General features: G+C 38.7%; 1 protein-coding gene across 4 annotated transcripts in view; it reads right to left on the bottom strand.

The window, feature by feature from the left end:
- PTPRN2 (protein tyrosine phosphatase receptor type N2) overlaps positions 1–21,444 on the bottom strand; it is a 972,293-nt gene that overhangs the window by 621,237 nt on the left and 329,612 nt on the right. The window lies entirely within an intron of this gene.

Genomic DNA, 21,444 nt, shown 5'->3' with positions numbered 1-21,444 from the left:
ACTACCAAAAGAGATGAAGAAGGTCATAATGAAAAAGGAATGAATTAAGCAAGAGGACATAACAATTGTAAATATATATGTACCCAACCCGACACTGGAGCATTCAGATATAGAAAACTAATTTTATTAGAGTTAAAGAGGCAGACAGACACCAATACAATAACAGCTGAAGACGTCCACATGCCACTTTCGGCACTGAACAGATGATCTAGAGAGAAATTCAACAAAGAAACATCAACTAAGCTGCACTAGTGACCAAGTGGACCTACCTGACATTTACAGAACGTTTCGTTCAGTGGCTATGGAATCTGCATTCTTCTCCTCAACACAAGAATATAATTCTCAAGAAAAGACCATACATTATGGCAACAAAACACATCTTTAAAAATTCAAAAACAAATTGAAATTATATCAAGTAATTTCTGTGACCACAATACAATAAAACTAGAAATCAAAATAACTGGGAAAATTTTGGAAACTATACAAACACATGGAAATTAAACAATATTATCCTGAATGACCAGTGGGTCAACAAAGAAATTAAGAAGAAAATTTAGAGTCTTGAAACAAATAATTATGCAAACACAACGTACCAAAACCTGTGGGATGCAGCAAAAGCAGTACTAAGAGGAAAGTTTATAGCTATAAACACCTACATCAAAAAAAGAGAAAACCCTCAAACAATCTAATGATGCATCTTAAAGAACTAGAAAAGCAAGAGCAAACCAAACCCAAAATTAGTAGAAGAAAAGAAATAAAAAAGATCAGAGCAGAAATAATTGCAGTTGGAATGAAGAAAACAATACAAAAGATCAATGGAACAAAAAGCTGGTTTTTGAAAAGATAAACTAAATTGACAAACCTTTATCAAGACTAAGGAAAAAAAAAAAAAGAAAAGACCCAAATAAATAAAATCAGAGATAAAAAAGGAGACATTACAACTAATACTGCAGAAATTCGAAGGATCATTAGAGGCTACTGTGAGGAACTGCATGCCAGTAAATTAGAAATCTCAGAAGAAATGGATAAATTCCTAGACACAAAGAACCTACCAAGACTGAACCATGAAGAAATGCAAAACCGGAACAGATCAGTAACAAGTACTGAGCTTGAAGCTGTAGTATGGTCTCCAAGCAAAGAAAAGCCTGGGACTTGATCACTTCACTGCTGAATTTTACCAAATATTTAAAGAAGAACCTTACTCAAACTATTAAAAAAAAATAGAGAAGGATATACTTCCAAATTCATTCCATGAAGCCAGTATTACCCTTATAACTAAACCAAAGACATATTAAAAAAAAAAAAAAACCTACAGGCCAATAACCCTGATGAACATTAATGCAAAAATCATCAACAATCAATAAATGGTGCTGGGAAAACTGGATAAGCACATGTAGAAGAATGAAACTAGACTCCTATCTCTTGTCATATAAAAGTCACATAAAAATGGATTAAAGACATAAATCTAAGACCTCAAGTTATGAAATGACTACAAGAAAACACTGGGAAAATACCCCAGGACATTGGATTGTGCCAAGATTTCTTTAGTAACACCCCACAAGCAGAGGCAGCCCAAACAAAACTGGAGAGATGGGATCACATCAAGTTAAAAAGCCTCCACAGCAAAGGAAACAAGTAACAAAGGGAAGAGACAACCCACAGAATAGGAGAAAATATTTGCAAAGTATTCATCTGATAAGGGATTAATAATCAGAATATATAAAAAGCTCAAACAACTCTGCAGAAAAAACAAATTTGATCATCTGATTTAAAATAGGCAAATAGACATAGCACTGAATAGACATTTCTTAAAAAAAGACACTCAAATGGCAAACAGGTATATGAAAAGGTGCTGATCATCAGAGAAATGCAAATCAAAACTGCAATGAGCTATCATCTCTCCCTGGTTAGAATGGCTTTTATCCACAGACAGGCAGTAACAAATGCTGGTGAGGATATAGAGAACAGGGAACCTTCACACACTGTTGGTGGAATTGTAAATTCGTTCAACTATTAGGGAGAGCCGTTTGGAGGTTCCCTAAAAAGCTGAAAATAGAGCTATAATACAGCAATCCCACTGCTAGGTTTACACCCAAAAGAAAGGTAATCAGTATATCAGATAGATATCTGCACTCCCATGTTTACTGCAGGACTGTTAACAATAGCGAACATTTGGAAACAACCTAAATGTCCATCAACAGATGAACAGATTTTTAAGAATGTGGTACCTGTGCACAGTGGAGTACTATTCAGCCATGAAGAGTGAGATGCTGTCATACGCAACAACATGGATGGAACTGAAGTCATTATGTTAAGTAAAATAAGCCAGACAGAAAGACAAACTTGGTATGTTCGCGCCTATTTGTGGGAGCTAAAAATTAAAACAACCGATCCTATAGAGATAGAGAGTAGAACAGTGGTTACCAGAAGAAAGTAACCATTGTTACTGAGAAGGAAACGGGTGGGGAGGGCAAGTGGACATGGTTAATGAGTACAAAATTATAGTTAAGTAGAATGAATAAGATCTAGTGCTTGAGAGCACAATAGGGTAACTACAGTCAGCAATAATTCATTGTACATTTAAAAATAACTAAAAGATTATAACTGGATTATTTGTAACACAATGAAAGGATAAATACTTCAGGTGATGAATATCCCATTTACCCTGATGTAGTTATTCATTGTTTGCCTGTATCAAAATGCCCTGTGTTCCCCATAAATATATACACCTGTGTACCCACAAAAATTAAAAACATACATTTAATGGGTGCTGACTATGGCTGGACAGCAAGGAGCCTTATACCAAATACCAGTTTAGTTAGAAGACAGATTTTTGTCCGCTATGAAAGGTGAAAACATTTCTACATAAAAATACTGTGGTCACAGCAAAGATATTCCTCCCCCACAATGAGCACATAGTACTAACCACTCACCCGCTCCTCTACCTGCCCACCACCATATCTTGGGTATTTTGTTCTTTCCAACAAAATCTTAAAAGACAGCAACTGGAATAGAATAAGGGGTATTGTTACCATGAAGGCAATTATCATGGGGCTTAATGTACTGTATCAGGGAGCCAATTACATTATATTTATACTCAAATGTTATGACAAAGAGCTTTATAACAAGGGTGAAGTAGTTATGAAGGCAAAATCCATGTGATTATGCATTAATTACATGCACTGTGGATCACATGATAATTATGCTCAGAATTACCAAATAACTCTCAAGAATAATTATTATGCAATTTGTACATTTTAGATCTTATGGTAACACTTTAGCACTTAGAACTACCCCATGCAATTATCCATAATTATCTAATCACTAAATATCATGTAATTACAGAGATATATTTTTATGCCCTGCACAAAAACACATTACCAAAATCTTCAAATCAGAATGGCTGTGTGTGTGTGTGTGTGTGTGTGTGTGTGTGTGTGTGTTTGTGTGTGTGTGTGGCATAGGAAGTCCAGAACATGATAAGAACCACATATTCTGGATGGATTTAAAAGAAGAGCTCAATAGATACAAGCTATCTTCACAAACACACAAATATTTTTTCACATGCAAATCTAGATTTTTAAAAATGTTATAGATGGCAAGATTAAAGCAATTGTCATATTTCTAAATCTCAAAAGCCTAAATGGCATTACTCGAAGTGAAAAATGATAGGAAAATTTACCATTAGGATGGCCTCCAATGTGTCTAATATATCAATATATCACTTAGATAATAGGTTGCTGTAATATATCACTTAGATAATAGGTCGCTGCAGAGAACAGGCCCCACACTCACTGTTACCCAATTTAGGATTAGATGTACTTAATAATAAACAAGTCTATCCCATTTTCCAAAGCAACTTAGAAACACCCACTACGAAATGTTCTTTTGTTTATATAGTTATTTCTGATTCATTTTCAGGAGTATCCTCAATTGAAAGCACATTTTCAATGTTAGTATGGTATCTATTATCATGGATTTAGAAAATAAGCATATTTTAACCATGCCATTCCTAAAAAGGATTGTCTTAATATTTATCAGGAAACAGAAAATCAATAACACAAAAAGAACCTTTCATGAAAAAATCATTTTTAAATTTAACTTAAATTTAACAATTTTTATCTTAAAAGCATGTAAGTCTGAGTTATGTTAACTTTGGGATCTAAGATAAGGGCTCAGTCCTTCCAGAACAACAGATGGCCAACTACTCAGAATCGTCTGTACTTGGCAGTCTGAGAGAACCCTGTATACCTTAGCCCAGCCATCTCAGCCTTCCTGGAAGTGAGAAAAAACTGTGCTCTCAGATATAGAAAACAAATGAAAGAATGCATAGATATGGGAGTTTAGGCACCTCCTAAGAACGTCTGTTCATGGCATATCTTGAAGAAAATATAACCTTAGGAAAAAGAAATCCACTTCCAGAGATGACATACTTCTTCCCACTAAGTACAACGAAAATCTCTGAATGTACATAAAACAAGCATAAGACTCTGAAGGACGGCAATAAGAAGGCAGATCAGAGAGGGACCCGATGGTGGATTCCCTGGGTTTTCTTTTTGCCACATGTATCTCAGACTTGGAGTTAAAAAGGTCAGCAACCGGCCGGGCGCGGTGGCTCAAGCCTGTAATCCCAGCACTTTGGGTGGCTGAGGCGGGTGGATCACGAGGTCAAGAGATCGAGACCATCCTGGTCAACATGGTGAAATCCTGTCTCTACTAAAAATGCAAAAAATTAGCTGGGCATGGTGGTGTGTGCCTGTAATCCCAGCTACTCAGGAGGCTGAGGCAGGAGAATTGCCTGAACCCAGGAGGCGGAGGTTGCGGTGAGCCGAGATCGCGCCATTGCACTCCAGCCTGGGTAACAAGAGCGAAACTCCGTCTCAAAAAAAAAAAAAAGGCCAGCAACCTAGAAACACCAATATGTATACACACACACACACACACACACACACACACACACAGAGAGAGAGAGAGAGAGAGAGAACCATTAAAGCAGCCTCTCTCTAGTCAAGGAGTCAGGAAAGAATCAACTCAGCAAGACAGAAAAATATTAGATATTAACAGCTCTACTCACAGAAAAAGTATAGCCTCTCCCTACCCATGCCAACAAAGGCCAAGTGGGGGTCTAGACTTCCTCCCTCATGAGGCTGTAATCAGGCCTCCCCCCAGCCCCACCAGGTAGTGTCAAAAAAGGCCAAGGAGCCATCCAGAACTTTCACCTCCATTAGGCTGTAACCACCACAACCCCTACATGTCAATGGAGACCACCTGAGGAGCTGAAACTCGACCCCTCTCCCTAACTGAGCAGTAAAAAGACCCCTCCCTCAGGTATCAACAGAGGCCTCCTGGGGAATCTAGACGTCCATCTCCACCTGTTACAAGGAATCACCATCACCACTCCTTACCCTCAGAATAGCAGTGTCCAAAAATAGACAGTTAAAATGCAAGGTTTAAATGAGATCCAGAGTCATGACATAATACAGAAATGTCCAGATTTCAACAGAAAATAACTGGTCATACAAAGAACAAGGAAGATCACAAACTAATAGAAAAGAGACAATCCACAGAAACTAACATCGAATGACCGAGATGTTAACATTACCTGAGAAAGACTGTAACGTGGCTGTGATAAAAATGCTTCAGTGAGCAATTATGAACATACTTGAAACAAACGAAAAAGTAGGATGTCTCAAAAAATAGATGATATAAATAAAAGCCAAATGGAAATATTATTACCAAAAGATACAATAACCAAAATAAACAACTCAGTGGATGCACATAACGGAAGGATGGAGAGACAGAGGAAAGAATCAGTGAACTGAGGATAAAACAGAAGAAATTTATCAGTGTCAACAACACAGAGAAAAGAGTAAAAAATAAAATAAAAAAATAAAGCTTCAGCAATTGTGGGACTACAACCAAAGATATAATATTCATGCTATCAGAGTTTCAAAGAGAGAAAGAAGACAGGAAGAAAGGTCTGAAAAGGTACCCAGAAAAATAATGGCTGAAACCTTCTCAATTTTAGAAGAAACATGAACCCAAAAATTTAAGAAGAAACATGAACCTAAAAATTTAAGAAATTAAGCACACTCCAAACAAGGTAAACCCAAATCTCCTCCAAGACACATAATAACCAAGTTTCTGAAAACCTACAAAGAAAAATCTTGACAGCAGCCAGAGAAAAATGACACCTAACCTACAAGGAAAACACAATTCAAATGACAGGGGATTTCTTATCAGAAACAATGGAGGTCACAAGGAAATAACACATTTTTCAAGTGCTGAAAGAGAAATATGTCAACCCAGAATCTCACAAGTTTATCACTCCAGATACTCAGTAAAGGTAGCCTTCAGGAATAAGGGGTAAATAAAGATATCCCCAGATAGAGGAAAACTGTGTTTTTTACCTCCAACTCTACAAGAATTACTAAATGAATGTCTCTATGTAGAAGAGAAATATAATAAAAGGAATTTTGGAACATCAGGAAGAATGCAAGAACATGGCAAGCAAGAACATGAATAAATACAATAAGCTTTCCTTCTCTTGAGTTTTATGCTTGACAGTTAAATCAAAGTTCATACTATTGTCTAATGTCCTTTTAAAGGAATGTAAAGAAAATATTTAAACAATTATAAATGAGGGGGATAAGTAAAATGTCATAAAGGCAGGTAAAGTTTCTATATTTTACCCAAAATGGTGAGATTACCATACCAGTAAACTTTAATAAGTTATGAATATGTATATCAATATTATATGGAGAACAGTAACTAAATGAAAGCTATAAAAGACATACACTCAAAAGCACTATAGATAAAATGGATTTCCAAAAACATTAAAGTAACTCAGATCAAAGAAGGAAAAAAACAAAAACACAAAAAATAGAGGAACAAGTAGAAAATAAAAAATAAAATGAGTTTTAAATCCTAACATATTAATAATTACATTAAATGTAAATGGGCTAAATATGACCATGAAAACACAGACACTAGCTGAATGGGTTTTTTAGAAAAAGACTCAACTACACAGTGTCTACATGAAACTAACTTTGAATAAAATGATACAGGAAGGTTGAAAGTAAAAATACTTTTTAAAATTTATCATGTGAGTATTAATCAAAGGACAAACACAATGGCTATATTAATATCAAATAAGTTAATATTTAAAGAAAATGGCTGCAGAGAAGTGAATTACAGATGATAAATAGGTCAACCCACCAAGAAAACACACAATTCTATATAAGAATTACATAGATATAGCAACTAAACAGAAAATCAACAAAGACGGATAAAAAACTCAACAATACCATTAATCAACAGGATCTAATGAACATCTGTGGAACACTGTACACAACAAGAGCAGAAGATATGTTCTTTTCAATTGGCCACAGAACATACACCATGATAGACTCAATGCTGGGCCATAAAACATACTTCAGCAAAATTATAATCATTCAAAGTGTGTTCTCTGACCACAATAGAGTCAAGGTAGAAATCAACAACAGAAAAATAATGGGGAAATATCCAAACACTTGGAAATCAACACATCATGAAATAATCCATGGGTCAAAGAGGACAGAATACATTAAACGTAATTAAAATAAACGCAGAACATATCAAAATTCATGGCACACACAGCTAAATCTGTACTAAGTGAAATTGTTAGCACTAAATGCTTACATTAAAAAAGAGGGCCCTACTGGAGCACTTTTGCCAGTGGCCCTTGCCACCCTACCAGAGAACTTTTGGGGCAGTTTAGCTGGTGACCCCTGATGGAGTGCTTTGGTCAGCAGCCTAGTTGGACTTTGACCTCCCAGTGCAACTGGTACTAAACCTCATGGGAGCAGAGGGCAAGGCCACAGGCCTGGTCCTAGGCCATCAGGGTTAGGGCACACAGCTCAGGAGTGCCAAGCCGATCCTCTGCCCTATGAAAAATTCAGAAACAAAGCCAATCAACTATATCCAACTTACACAACAGCAACATTCTCATAAGATATAAGGAACATAAAAAAACAGCCCCATCCCCAGGACAGCAACTTGAAAGGATAAAGGAACATCAGCACTCACAGATGAGAAAAAACAGCACAAGAACTCTGGCAATTCTAAAAGCCAGCATGTCTTCTTACCTACAAATGATCATACCAGCTACTCTGCAACGGTTCTTAACCAAATTGAAATTACAGAAATGACAGACGTAGGATTCAGAGTCTGGATGGCAAGGAAGCTCAATGAGACAAAGGAGAAAGTTGAAACTCAATCCAAGAAAAACAGAGAAATGATTTGAGAGTTTAAAGACAACATAGCTACTTCAAGAAGAATCAGACTGAACTTGTGAAATTGAAAAACTCAATACAAGAATTTTACAATACAATTGGAAGCATTAACATCAGAATAGACCAAGCTGAAGAAAGAATTTCAGAGCTTAAAGGCAGCTCTTTCAAATCAACACAGGCAGACAAAAATAAGGAAAAAAGAGTGTTAAAAAATGAATAAAACCTCTGAAAAGCATGAGATTATGTAAAGAGATCAAACCTATAACTCAATGGCATTTCTGAAAGAGGAGAGAGAGTAAGCAACTTGGAAAACATTTGAGGATACAGTCAACGAAAATTTTCCCAGTCTCACTAGAGGTTGACATGATATTCAAGGAATTCAGGAAACCCCTGTGAGATACTATATAAGATGACCATCCCCAAGACACCCAGTCTTCAGATTCTCCAAGATTGATAGGAAAGAAAAACCTTTTTTTTTTTTAAATACAGTTTATTTCATTCTCTTGTTCAGTCAACATTTATCAAAGGTTCCTGTGTTCCAGGTGCTGTGGTAAATACAGAGATGAATAAGGCGTAGCCTCACTGGGGGCTCCCAGCCTTTATCGTATTTGGGGCATTAATCAGGCACTCCGGCATGCATTATCTCATTTAGTCCTTACACCAGTCTCACACGAGTGTGAATTATTGGCCTCATTTTGCAAATGAGGGACTTGTGGCTTAGAAAGATGAAGTGATTTGTATAAAATCACCCAGGCTTTTGAGTTCAGGTCTTCGGAGCCAAAGTTCTATGCCCAGGGCTGCACACAGCTGCCTTTGATTAAACATCTCAGACTTATTATACATGTGCATCCCTCTCCCACTCCCCAGGCCCAGCTACGGTGATATGCCTGGATCAACAGAGGAAGAGTAAAATGGCTTGCAGAGGAATGCAAGGAGGATGGATCCTCTCAGCTTTCATTGTTCCCCTGCAAGAAAGACTTCTTCCCTAAGGACAGGTTCTTCTGTTTTGGCTGTCATGTATAACCCTGGATTAGGAGGCAAAAAATATTATATGTTCATATCCCCATCTTTTTTTCTTTAAACAGCCAATTTATTAATTTATTATTTCACCTGGAGATATTTTGATGCTACCATTATTTTAGTTGCATTTATTTATGCTTACTGTGCTCTTTTTGGATTGCATTAAAGCTTAGCCAACATACAACTCAAACGAATCAAGAACAAAGGCCTTTGTAAAAATGTTGTAACCATTTCAACTGGGAAACATGGCGGAGTCCGTGCAGCAGGATGCCAAGCCCCACAGTAGCTTCATAGCTACTGCTGAAGCACTTGGCTCTGGTGGCTACTGTTCCAGGTCCTCCTACCTTTTTTTTTCTTTTTTTAAATTGCATTTTAGGTTTTGGGGTACATGTGAAAAACATGCAAGATTGTTGCACAGGTACACACATGGCAGTGTGATTTGCTGCCTTCCTCCCCATCACCTACATCTGGCATTTCTCCCCATGTTATCCCTCCCCAACTCCCCACCCCCCACTGTCCCTCCCCTCGTGCCCCAGAACAGACCCCAGAGAGTGATACTCCCCTCCCTGTGTCCATGTGTTCTCATTGTTCAACACCTTCCTATGACTGAGAACATGCGGTGTTTGATTTTTTGTTCTTGTGTCAGTTTGCTGAGAATGATGGTTTCCAGATTCATCCAAGTCCCTACAAAGGACACAAACTCATCATTTATGACTGCACAGTATTCCATGGTGTATATGTGCCACATTTTCCCTGTTCAGTCTATCATCGATGGGCATTTGGGTTGGTTCCAGGTCTTCGCTATTGCAAACAGTGCTGCAATGAACATTCATGTGCATATGTCTTTATAGTAGAACGATTTATAATCCTTTGGATATATAGCCAGTAATGGGATCGCTGGATCAAATGGAATTTCTATGTCTAGGTCCTTGAGGAATCGCCACACTGTCTTCCACAGTGGTTGAACTAATTTACATTCCCATCAACAGTGTAAAAGTGTTCCTATTTCTCCACATCCTCTCCAGCATCTGTTGTCTCCAGATTTTTTAATGATCACCATTCTAACTGGCATGAGATGGTATCTCAGTGTAGTTTTGATTTGCATTTCTCTAACGACCAGTGATGATGAGCATTTTTTCATATGTTTGTTGGCTGCATAAATGTCTTCTTTTCTAAAGTGTCTGTTCATGTCTTTCACCCACTTTTGAATGGCTTTTGTTTTCTTTTTTCCTTGTAAATCTGTTTTAGTTCTTTGTAGATTCTGGATATCAGCCCTTTGTCACATGGGTAGATTGCAAAAACTTTTTCCCATTCTGTTGGTTGCCGATTCACTCTAATGACTGTTTCTTTTGCTGTGCAGAAGCTGTGGAGTTTGATTAGGTCCCATTTGTCTATTTTAGCTTTTGTTGTCAATGCTTTTAGTGTTTTGGTCATGAAGTCCTTGCCTATGCCTATGTCCTGAATGGTTTTGCCTAGATTTTCTTCTAGGATTTTTATGGTGTTAGGTCTTATGTTTAAGTCTTTAATCCATCTGGAGTTAGTTTTACTGTAAGGTGTCAGGAAGGGGTCCAGTTTCTGCTTTCTGCACACTGCTAGCCAGTTCATAACATTGTTTATTAAACAGGGAATCCTTTCCCCATTGCTTGTTTTTGTCATGTTTGTCAAAGATCATATAGTTGTAGATGTGTGGTGTTGCCTCGGAGGTCTCTGTTCTGTTCCATTGGTCTATATCGCTGTTTTAGTACCACGCTGTTTTGATTACTGTAGCCTTGTAGTATAGTTGGAAGTCCAGTAGTGTGGTGCCTCCCGCTTTGTTCTTTTTGCTTAGAATTGACTTGGCTATGTGAGGTCTCTTTTGGTTCCATATGAAGTTTAAGATGGTTTTTTCCAGTTCTGTGAAGAAGGTCATTGGTAGCTTGATGGGAATAGCATTGAATTTGTAAATTACTTTGGGCAGTATGGCCATTTTCACGATATTGATTCTTCCCAACCATGAACATGGAATGTTTCTCCATCTGTTTGTGTCCTCTCTTATTTCATTGAGCAATGGCTTGTAGTTCTCCTTGAAGAGGTCCTTTATGTTCCTTGTTAGTTGTATTCCTAGGTATTTTATTCTCTTTGTAGCAATTATGAATGGCAGTTCGTTCTTGATTTGGCTCTCTTTAAGTCTGTTATTGGTGTATAGGAATGCTTGTGATTTTTGCACATTGATTTTGTATCCTGAGACTTTGCTAAAGTTGCTTATCAGTTTCAGGAGATTTTGAGACCATGGGGTCTTCTAGATATACAATCATGTCACCTGCAAATAGAGACTATTTGACTTCCTCCTTTCCTAATTGTATACGCTTTATTTCTTTTTCTTGCCTGATTGCTCTGGCTGGAACTTCCAATACTATATTGAATAGGAGTGGTGGGAAAGAAAAACTCTTAAAAGCAGCTAGAGAGAAAAGGCAGGTCACTTACAAAGGGAACCCATCAGGCTAACAGCAGATCTTTCAGCAAAAACCTAACAAGCCAGAAGAGACTAGGGACCCTATTTTTAGCATCCTTAAAAAAAAAATTCCAATCAAGAATTTCCTATCCCACAAAACTAAGCATCATAAGCAAAGGAGAAACAAAATCCATTTCAGACAAGCTAACATTAAGGGAATTTATTACCATTAAACCTGCCTTACAGAGATCCTTAAAGGAGTGCTAAACATGGAAACAAAAGAAAGATACCTACCACCACAAAAACACAAATACATAGCTCACTCACACTATAAAGCAACTGTACAATCAAGTCTATGTGAAAACCAGCTAACAACACACATGACAGATCAAATCCTCACATATCAATATTAACCTTTAAACAGGCTAAAAACCCACTTAAAATGCATAGATTGAAAAGTTGGATAAAGATAAAGAAGCAAGACTCAACTGTCTGCTGTCTTTAAGAACCCATCTCACATGTAATGACACCCATTGGCTCAAAGTAAAGAAATAGAGAAAGATCTGTCATGTAATGGAAAACAACACAGAGCAAGGATTGCTATTCTTATATTAGATGAAGCAGATTTTAAACCAGCAATGATCAAACAGAACAAAGAGAGACATTACACAATGAAAAAGGGTTCAACTCAACAAGAAGATTTAACGACCCTAAATATTTATGCACCAACATTGGAGCACCCATATTCATAAAACAAGTTCTTAGAGACCTAGATGAATTTGAAGAGACATAGATGAAGAGATGTCTTACACAACAGCAAAACTCTCATGAGATATAAGGAACATAAACACAATAACAGGGGGAGACTTCAATACCCCACTGACAGCATTAAACAGATCATAGAGGCAGAAAACTAACAAAGATATTCTGGTCTTAAACTCTACCCTTGATCAACTGGGTCTTCTAGACATCTACAGAATACCCAACAACAACAGAATATATATTCTTATCTGCACATGGCACATACTCTAAGACCAGCTACATGCCATAAAGCAAGTCTCAAAAAAATCCAAAGAAAATGGAAATCATACTAGCCACACTCTTGGCCCCCAGTGTAATATAAATACAAATAAATAACAAAAAGATCTCTCAAAACTATCCAATTACATCAAAATTTAACATCTTGCTCCTGGATGACTTTTGGGTAAAGAATGACATTAAAGCAGAAATCAAAAAATTCTTTGAAACTAATGAAAACAGAGACACAATGTACCAGAAGCTTTGGGACAAACAGCCAAGTCGTGAGTGAACTCCCATTCACAATTGCTACAAAGAAAATAAAATACCTAGGAATAAAACTTACAAGGGATGTGAAGGACCTCTTCAAGGAGAACTACAAACTCCTGCTCAAAGAAATAAGGGAGGACACAAACAAATGGAAGAACATTCCATGCTCATGGATATCATGAAAATGGCTATACTGCCCAAACTAATTTATAGATTCAGTGCTATCCCCATCAAGCTACATTGACCTTCTTCACAGAATTGGAAAAAATTACTTTAAATTTCATATGGAATCAAAAAAAGCCTATGTAGCCAAGGCAATCCTAAGCAAAAATAACAAAGCTGGAGGCATCACGCTACCTGACTTTAAACTATGCTACAAGGCTACAGTAACCAAAACAGCATGGTGCTGGTACCAAAACAGATATATAGACCAATGGAACAGAACAGAGCCAAATGCAGAACACCGAAACTTGACTCCTTCCTTTCTTCATATATAAAAATCAACTCAAGATGAATTAAAGATTTAAATGTAAGACCTAAAACCATAAAAACCCTAGGGAAAAAAAAATGTAAGACACACCATTCTGGACATAGGCCTTAGCAAAAGTTTCTAGATGATGTCTCCAAGTGTAACCGCAAGGAAAAAAAAAAAAAAAAGACAAGTGGGATCTAATTAAACCAAAGCACTTCTGAACAACAAAAGCAACTATCAACAGGTTAACAGACAACCTACAGGATAAGAAAAAATATTTGCAAACTATGCATCTGTATTAGTCCGTTTCCACACTGCTGATAAAGACCTATCTGAGACCGAGTAAATTAAAAGAGCAAGAGGTTTAATGGACCCACAGTTCCATGTAGCTGGGGAGACCTCACAATCATGATGGAAGGGGAAAAGAACATCTTACATGGCAGCAGGCAAGAGAGAACAAATGCCCGGCGGAAGGGGTTTCCTTCAAATTCATCAGATCTCGTGAGACATATTCAGCACATGAGAACAGTACAGGGGAAACTGCACCCATGATTCAATGATCTCCTGCCAGGTGCCCTCCTGCAACACGCGGAAATTATGGAAGCTACAATCCAAGATGAAATGTGGGTAGGGACTCAGCCAAACCACAGCAGCATCCAACAGAAATTTAATATCCAGAATCTATAAGGAACATAAATTATTCAACAAGTAAAAAACAACCCCAATAAGAAATGGGCAGAAGACATGAACAGACACTTCTTAAAAGAAGACAAACAAGTGGCCAACAGACATATAAAAAATGTTCATCATTACTATCAGAGAAATGCAAATAAAAAACAAAGTGAGAAACATTTCACATGACTCAGAATGAATATTTTTTTAAAAGTCAAAATACAACAGATGTTGGCAAGGTTGCAGAAAACAGCAAATGTTTATACACTGCTGGTGGGAATGTAAAACAGTTCAGCTGATGTAGAAAGCAGTATGGAAATTTCTCAAGGACCTTAACACAGAGCTACCATTTGACCCAGCAATCCCATTATGGGTATATAGCCAAAGGAAAATAAATCATCCAACCAAGAAGAAACATGCACTTGTATATTTATCGCAGCATTATTCACAATGGCAAAGACATGGAATCAACCTAGATAACCACTGATGATGGACTGGAAAAAGGAAACATGGTACATATACACCATGGAATACTACACAGCCATAAAAGAATGAAATCAAGTCCTTTGCAGCAACATAGATGCAACTGGAGGCCATCATTCTAAGCAAATTAATACAGGAACAGAAAACCAAATACTGCATGTTCTCACTTATAAGTGGAAACTAAACACTGAGTACACACCGATACAAAAATGAGGACAACAGATGCCGAGGACTACAAGAGGCAGACGGGTGGGAGGAATACATGGGTTGAGAAGCTATAAGACACTACACCCACTAGCTGGGTGGCAGGACCATTAGCACACCAAACTGTAACAACATACACTTTACCCATGCGTATGTGCCCTCAAACCAAAAACCAAAGTTGAAAGAAAAGTAAAAGAAAAAACGAAAAGTCTCAAATCAATAATCTAAATTCTTCAAGAATTTGTAAGAAAGGTGAGCACAATAAACCCAAATAAAGTAAAAGAAAATAAATAACAAGGATAAGAAATCAATGTAAATTAAGTCATAAAAAATAGAGAAAATAAATGACAATGAAAACTAGTTCCTTGAAAAGATCAGTAAAATTGACAAATCTCTATCAAGACTGACAAAAAAAAAAAAAAAAAGGGAGAAGACACAAATTATCAATATAAGAAAAGAAACGGGAAATCACTAGTGACTCTGCAAACATCAAAAGGATAATCAGGGAATAAACCTGGTAACATAGATTAAATGGCTCAGTTCCTTGAAATCCACAAACTCCATCAATTCATCCAATATGAAATCAATAATTTGAATAGTTCTACACTATTAAGGAAGTTGAATTAATCATTAAATATCTACCCAGAAAGAAATAATCAGGCCCAGATGGTTTCACCAGAGAATTATACCAAACATTTAAAGAACAATTAAAACAAATTCCACAAATCTCTTCCAGAAAATAGAAGAGGAGGAAACAGTTCCCAATTTATTTTATGTAGCTAATATTAACCTGACACCAAAAGCAGACAAAAATAGTAAAAAGAAAGAAACCTACAGACCCAAATCCCTCACAAATGTAGACACAAAAATCCTTTACAAAATATTAGAAAATAAAATCTGGCAATATATGAAAATAACCATACATTGTGAGGTTTATTCCAGGAATGAAAGCCTGCTTCACTATTTCAAAACAAATCAATGTAATACACCATATTAACAGGCTGAAGAAGAAAAAATTTGCATGATTATAAATTCAACACTCAGTGAAAATGAAAACTTTCAGAAAAATAGAAATCAAGGGGAACCTTATCAAGTTGATAATAAACATCTACAAAACCCCACATTTCACTATACTTAACGGTGAGTAACTAAAAGCTTTCAGAAAGCAAGGATGTCTGCTCTCACCAAGCTTATTCAACATGAAGCCGGAAGTTCTAGTGAGTGCAATAGGGCAAGATAAAAAGTAAAAGGTATGCAGACATCAAGGAAGAAATTAAACTGTACCTACTTCCTATTTCCTGACTATCTACAGAGAAAACCCCAAGCACTCAAAAACAAACACAAAAACAAACACAAAAACAAAAACTCTCCTAAACTTAGTAAGTTCTTTTACTGTATACTAACAATGAACACATGAAAACTGAAATTAAAATACTATTTAAAACCACTAAAAAAATACTTTAGTGTAAATTTAACAAACTATGTACAGGACTTATATGCTGAAACATACAAAATGGTGATGAAAGAAACCAAAGATCAAAATAAATGTCAGACATACCATGTTCATAGATCAGAAGTTTCAGCATAATAATGATGTCAATTCTGCCCAAATTGATACAGAGGTTTAACATAATTCCTATAAAAATCCCAGGGAAATACATTGTAGATACAGAGAAGCAAGTTATATGGCACAGCAAAAAAAAAAAAAAAAAAAAAAAAAAAAAAAAAAAAAAAAAAAAAAAAAAAACTAGAATAGCTAAAACAATTGGGGAAAATAAAAATAAAGTGGGAGTCATCGTATATAATTTCAAATCTTATATAGGTACAGTAATCAAGACTGTGTAGTATTGGTGAAGAGATAAACAAAAAATACAATGGAATAGAAAACCCAGAAATAGATCCAAGCAAATATGTCCAAGTGATTTTTCACAAAGGTGCATAAACAATGTAATGGTGGGAAAATTTGCCTTTTCAACAAATGGTCCTGGAATAACAAGACATCCACAGGCAAAAACAGGAAACTCCACTTAAGCCTCACAGTTCACAGAAGAGCAACTCATGGACATGAATATAAAGATGCAAAACTATAAAACTTTTAGAAAAAAGACAACAGAAAATCTTTGGAGGCTACAGCTAGGCAAAAAGTTCCTAGACTTGAGACCAAATACCTTCTATGAAAAGAAAAATTGACAAATTGACCTTCATCAAAATTAAAAACTTTTGCTGTGTGGAAAGGCCCTCTTAAGAGCATGAAAACATGAGTGCAGATTTGGAGAACATATTTGCAAACCACGTACCTGACAAAGGACTAGTATCAGAAATATACACAGAACTCTCAAAACTAAACATTAAAAACATTCAGTCAGAAAAAGAGTGAGAGATGAAAAGACATTTCGCCAAAGAGTATCTGAGGAATGGCAAATAACCACATGAAGAGATGTGGAACAGCATTAGCCATCAGGGAAATGCAAATAAAACCCACAGCGAGATCCACCACATACCTGTCAGAAAGACAAAACCAATAAAAAATAATGACGACATCAAACTCCAGAAAGGATTCAGAAAAACTGAGTCACTCTTTTTTGTTTGTTTGTTTTGTTTTGCTCTGAATGTAAAATGTTACTCTGGAAAATGGTCTGAGACTTCCTTAGAAAACTAAACATACACTTATCATAAGACACAAAAATTGAACCCCTGACCATTCACCCCAAAGAAATGAAGACTTATGTTCATACAAAATCTTGTATATGAATGGTGACTGGTTTTGTTTATAATAAGAGTGCCTCAGCAGGTGGATGGTTAAAATGTAGCCCCTCTCCATCACGGAGTCCACTCGGCTGTGAAGGAAAGGACGGGTAGTATACATCGCAGCCTGGCTGAATCTCCCTGGAACTGCGCCGAGTGAAGAAGCCGATTCAAAAAGGCTACCTGCTGTATGATTTCATTCACACAACACCTGCATCACCAACTCCTGTGTGCTGTGGGGGGCCCATGTGGTGTGAGGGCAGCCACGGCCCCATCTTCCTCTCATCGGCAGTTTAGTGTGGAATGCAGGTACATAATTAGCTAAGCTCCAAGTCAGAGTGCAGTCATTATATAACAAAGTTATGACCAAACTGCTAAGGGAATAGAGAAATGAAGAGGGAATTTGAGTTGGAAAGTTAAGAAAGCTTCATAGAAAAAAGTGGCATGTGAACGAAGCCTGGCAAGGTCGGGATGGAGGAGGGGAGGAGCCCTCAGGTCATGGAGCAGCCTGGGAAGGGATGTGGGCTGGGGGCTGAGAGGAGCACTCGGATGGCGCACGGCTTGGGATGGGGAGGTGGGGGCAGTGCAGGAACGGGGAGCGGGGTTCTAGTCACAGGAGGACGTCAAAGCCGTGGCAGGAAGCACAGGCGCATCTGTACACAGCGGGGACCAGTAAAAGCTTGCGTCGGACAAAAATATTACCCAACTGTGTCCTGGAAGGAAGATAAAAATGACAATATTAAAATTTTTAAAAAATTAAAGATACATAGCAGTTTCCATTTGTCGAGCCTTAACTCTGAGCCAGCACAATTCTAAGTCCTTCCTAGCTTAATCCTCAGGATTTGTGAATAATGAATTAAAGATAATAGGGACAAGGGAAAGCACTTAATAAGTCATAAAAATGGTTCATTAGAGAGATCACGAGGTTGTAAACTCAGAGAGCACTAGTGTGGTAGTTTGAGAAGCAGAAGCAGAGTTGGTAAAAATTGATAATCAGTATATGCAGGATTAGAGGGGACTAGGATTTCAAGGTTAACTGCAAGAGACGCTGCTGGGTTGCGGGGAAGAGAGGAAATCACAAAGGAGGGGAAGGCGGGGAACACAGCGGCTTGCGGGTGGGGCAGCATCTGTTTCTTCCACAGCTGAACTCCGGGGTGGAGGAGATCCCCGTGGGAGGAGCAGGTGGAGAACGCCAGGAACGGGCTGCAAAGAGGGAGGCGGAGGCGGCAGAGGGAAGTGGTGGCCAAGTGTGTGGTGGCCCGGGCTTCCAGGCAGCACATCCACACCTAAGCAGGAAAGGGCAGAGCAAGGACGGAAACCAAGGTCACGCTGCTGCGTACGAGGAACCAGGACAGCTGCCTCCCCAATCCCTTTTTTTTTATGGCGTCCAAGAGTAAGATATGCATCTTGAAGCGAGACCTGGAAAAGTCCCACAACACACCACTTGCCCTCGTCACGTGGGAGCTGCTCACATATCACTGTGTCCTATTATGTCATATTTATTCTCTTCTATGTCACTTTTTAAAATTTCTGGCTACAACACCCTAAAACTCTTTCAGGGTCATTAATGGGCTGCGGCTTGCTCTTTCAAACACACTGGATCCAGGTGACAGGCTGTTGGGAGGATGGGAGCCGGGCTGAGGAGCAGAGATGCAAAGGGTTGGCCGTGAAGCTGAAGATGACCGACTACCAAGCCTGGCTCCAGTGGCCCCAGCTCCAGGAGGGGACCCTGGGCCACAGGACAAACGGAGGCCGCAGAGCTACTCATCCGAGAGTGTGCTGTGCTTGGACAAATGGGAGGAGGGGGAGGCCAGCTAGGAGAAGGGGCTATGAGAGAATGCAACATTAGAAAGTCTGTCAAAGAGGATGGGATAGATCCTCCATCTCTTTCGGGAGAAAAGCAAGACATTTAGAGGAGCAAAGTCACGTGCTGAGGAGCCGGGAGAAAGAGTTAGCTTCAAGGGTGAGAGAGGGGAGCTATTCATTTCCAACGCGGTCATACTGAGAGATAAATCAGAGTGCTAAGAATCAGAAATGAAATCTCTTAGCATTTCACTCTGCCCACAGGAGAGCTGTAAATGAGAGGCTGATTTCAAAATGTGAACAAGGTCAGGCTTGAAATGGGGCTGAAGAGGAGCCCCTCACGTGGGAAGAGAAGACCCCGGTGGCGAGGAAGGGGTGCTGAGGACGCGCGGGGGTCGGCACACTGCAGGATCTAGGTTTTGTGAGTGAATTTTATGACTACGTAAAAAAATACAGCAGCATTCTAATCAGCAGTAAACTCCTGCTCAAAATGCTCTTTACGGAAAATGAATGTGCAGCTTCTCTCTCATCATCAAGGAAAGGCCTGGTGAGCAGTGCTAGGGATGAGGCCGTGCAGGAAGCCTGCAGCCTATGTGAACTGGGAGGTAACGCTTCCTTAAGAAGACAATGTGAAGTCGATTAAAGGGACCAAGTGGGTTCTCCTTCCCAATCAGGGCCACAGGGCCACAGTTCCATTGCTGGGGTTGGTCAAGTGTGCACAGTGCGGGTGGTCAGGGCCAGCTGAGATGCCCTGACATGATTAACTCACATTTTTACAATCCCTGGAAAAATTCAAAGCATTCCTATAAAGTAGTTAAGATTTTACATGTACATCAAATAGAAATGGAACCTATACATTCAAGACATTAAAAAGCTCTATGTGTATTCAAAGGTGGTAGCACTGTTGGTGATATTTTCTATGTCTCTCTGGAAAACATTTACAAAGACAGTTTAGAAACCAGACAATAAATCGGTCTTGTTATATGATCACACTTCACTTTTACATCGAAAACCGTGTGACAATCAGCCTAGTCACTGACTGGGATGCAAATAACTTATTTATCCCACCTGGTATCAGCTAACTTTATGCCACTTCCTCATGCATCTGCCTTCAAAGAGAAGAGCCACCATTACTGAGAATGTTCCGAGATCGCCCTCTACCAGGTTACTGAAGGAAGATCCCAAAGAAGAGTTTCAAATTTTTCTGAGCAAGAGCAGAAGCTTCCCAAGGTGAAATTTTGGAAAAGAAAACATTTTATCCAGATACATTTCATATTCCATATACCTGTTTGAAACTTCGACCGGGAGGGTCAGAAGTCCCAACATGGTGGTGCAGTAGAAGCAAGGTGACTTCACTCCCCTCCACAGAGAAGCAAAAACACACACACAGCACAGACACAATCCCAGCAACATCCACACACTCACACAAAATGAGACCCTTCCCAGGAACACAGAGAAGTGAAAAACCCCAACCAGATGGCAGAAGAATCAGACCATCATGTCTGCACCATCCCTCCCCTTAATCTGTGTGGTCCCAAGAGTACAGGAAATTTCCCCTCAACTCATAGCTTCTAGGCTGGAAACAGTGAGGGTGAGCTGGACAATCAGCTTCTCCACCCTCTTGGGGGCCCTGACCTGTTCCTGTTTCAACGCACAGGAAGCACTGCAAATGTGTGAAGGGAAGCAGATCCCTGAGGGCAGCCAGAGACAAAAGGGGGAGGTAGGACTTCTGTCCCCAGCCCCACAAACTCTTCTCTGCAACTCGGTCAAAAGGCACCCAATTAGAGTGTCTGCTCACAGCACCACACTGTGGCAGGGATGCTCCACGGGTACCCTCAGCACAAGCCCCAAACAGCCTTCTCCACTGCCAGGATAGTCCCTTTGAAACCTCTCCCATTCGGTACAGGCAGCACTCGGATCTTTAACTAGAGCTGAGTAAACCTGCGCTTATGGTGCCATCTAGTGCTGAAAAGGAGGCAGGGACCAGGAAGGGGGAGAAAAAGAAATTCCACAGGTAAACAATGCGAGTCTTTAGTAAATATATCCAATAAAAA

Source organism: Saimiri boliviensis, chromosome 10 (genome assembly GCF_048565385.1).
Source record: "Saimiri boliviensis isolate mSaiBol1 chromosome 10, mSaiBol1.pri, whole genome shotgun sequence".
NCBI lineage: Eukaryota > Metazoa > Chordata > Mammalia > Primates > Cebidae > Saimiri > Saimiri boliviensis.
Note: the sequence above shows the minus strand (reverse complement) of the source record. Positions and strands in the feature narration are given on the sequence as shown.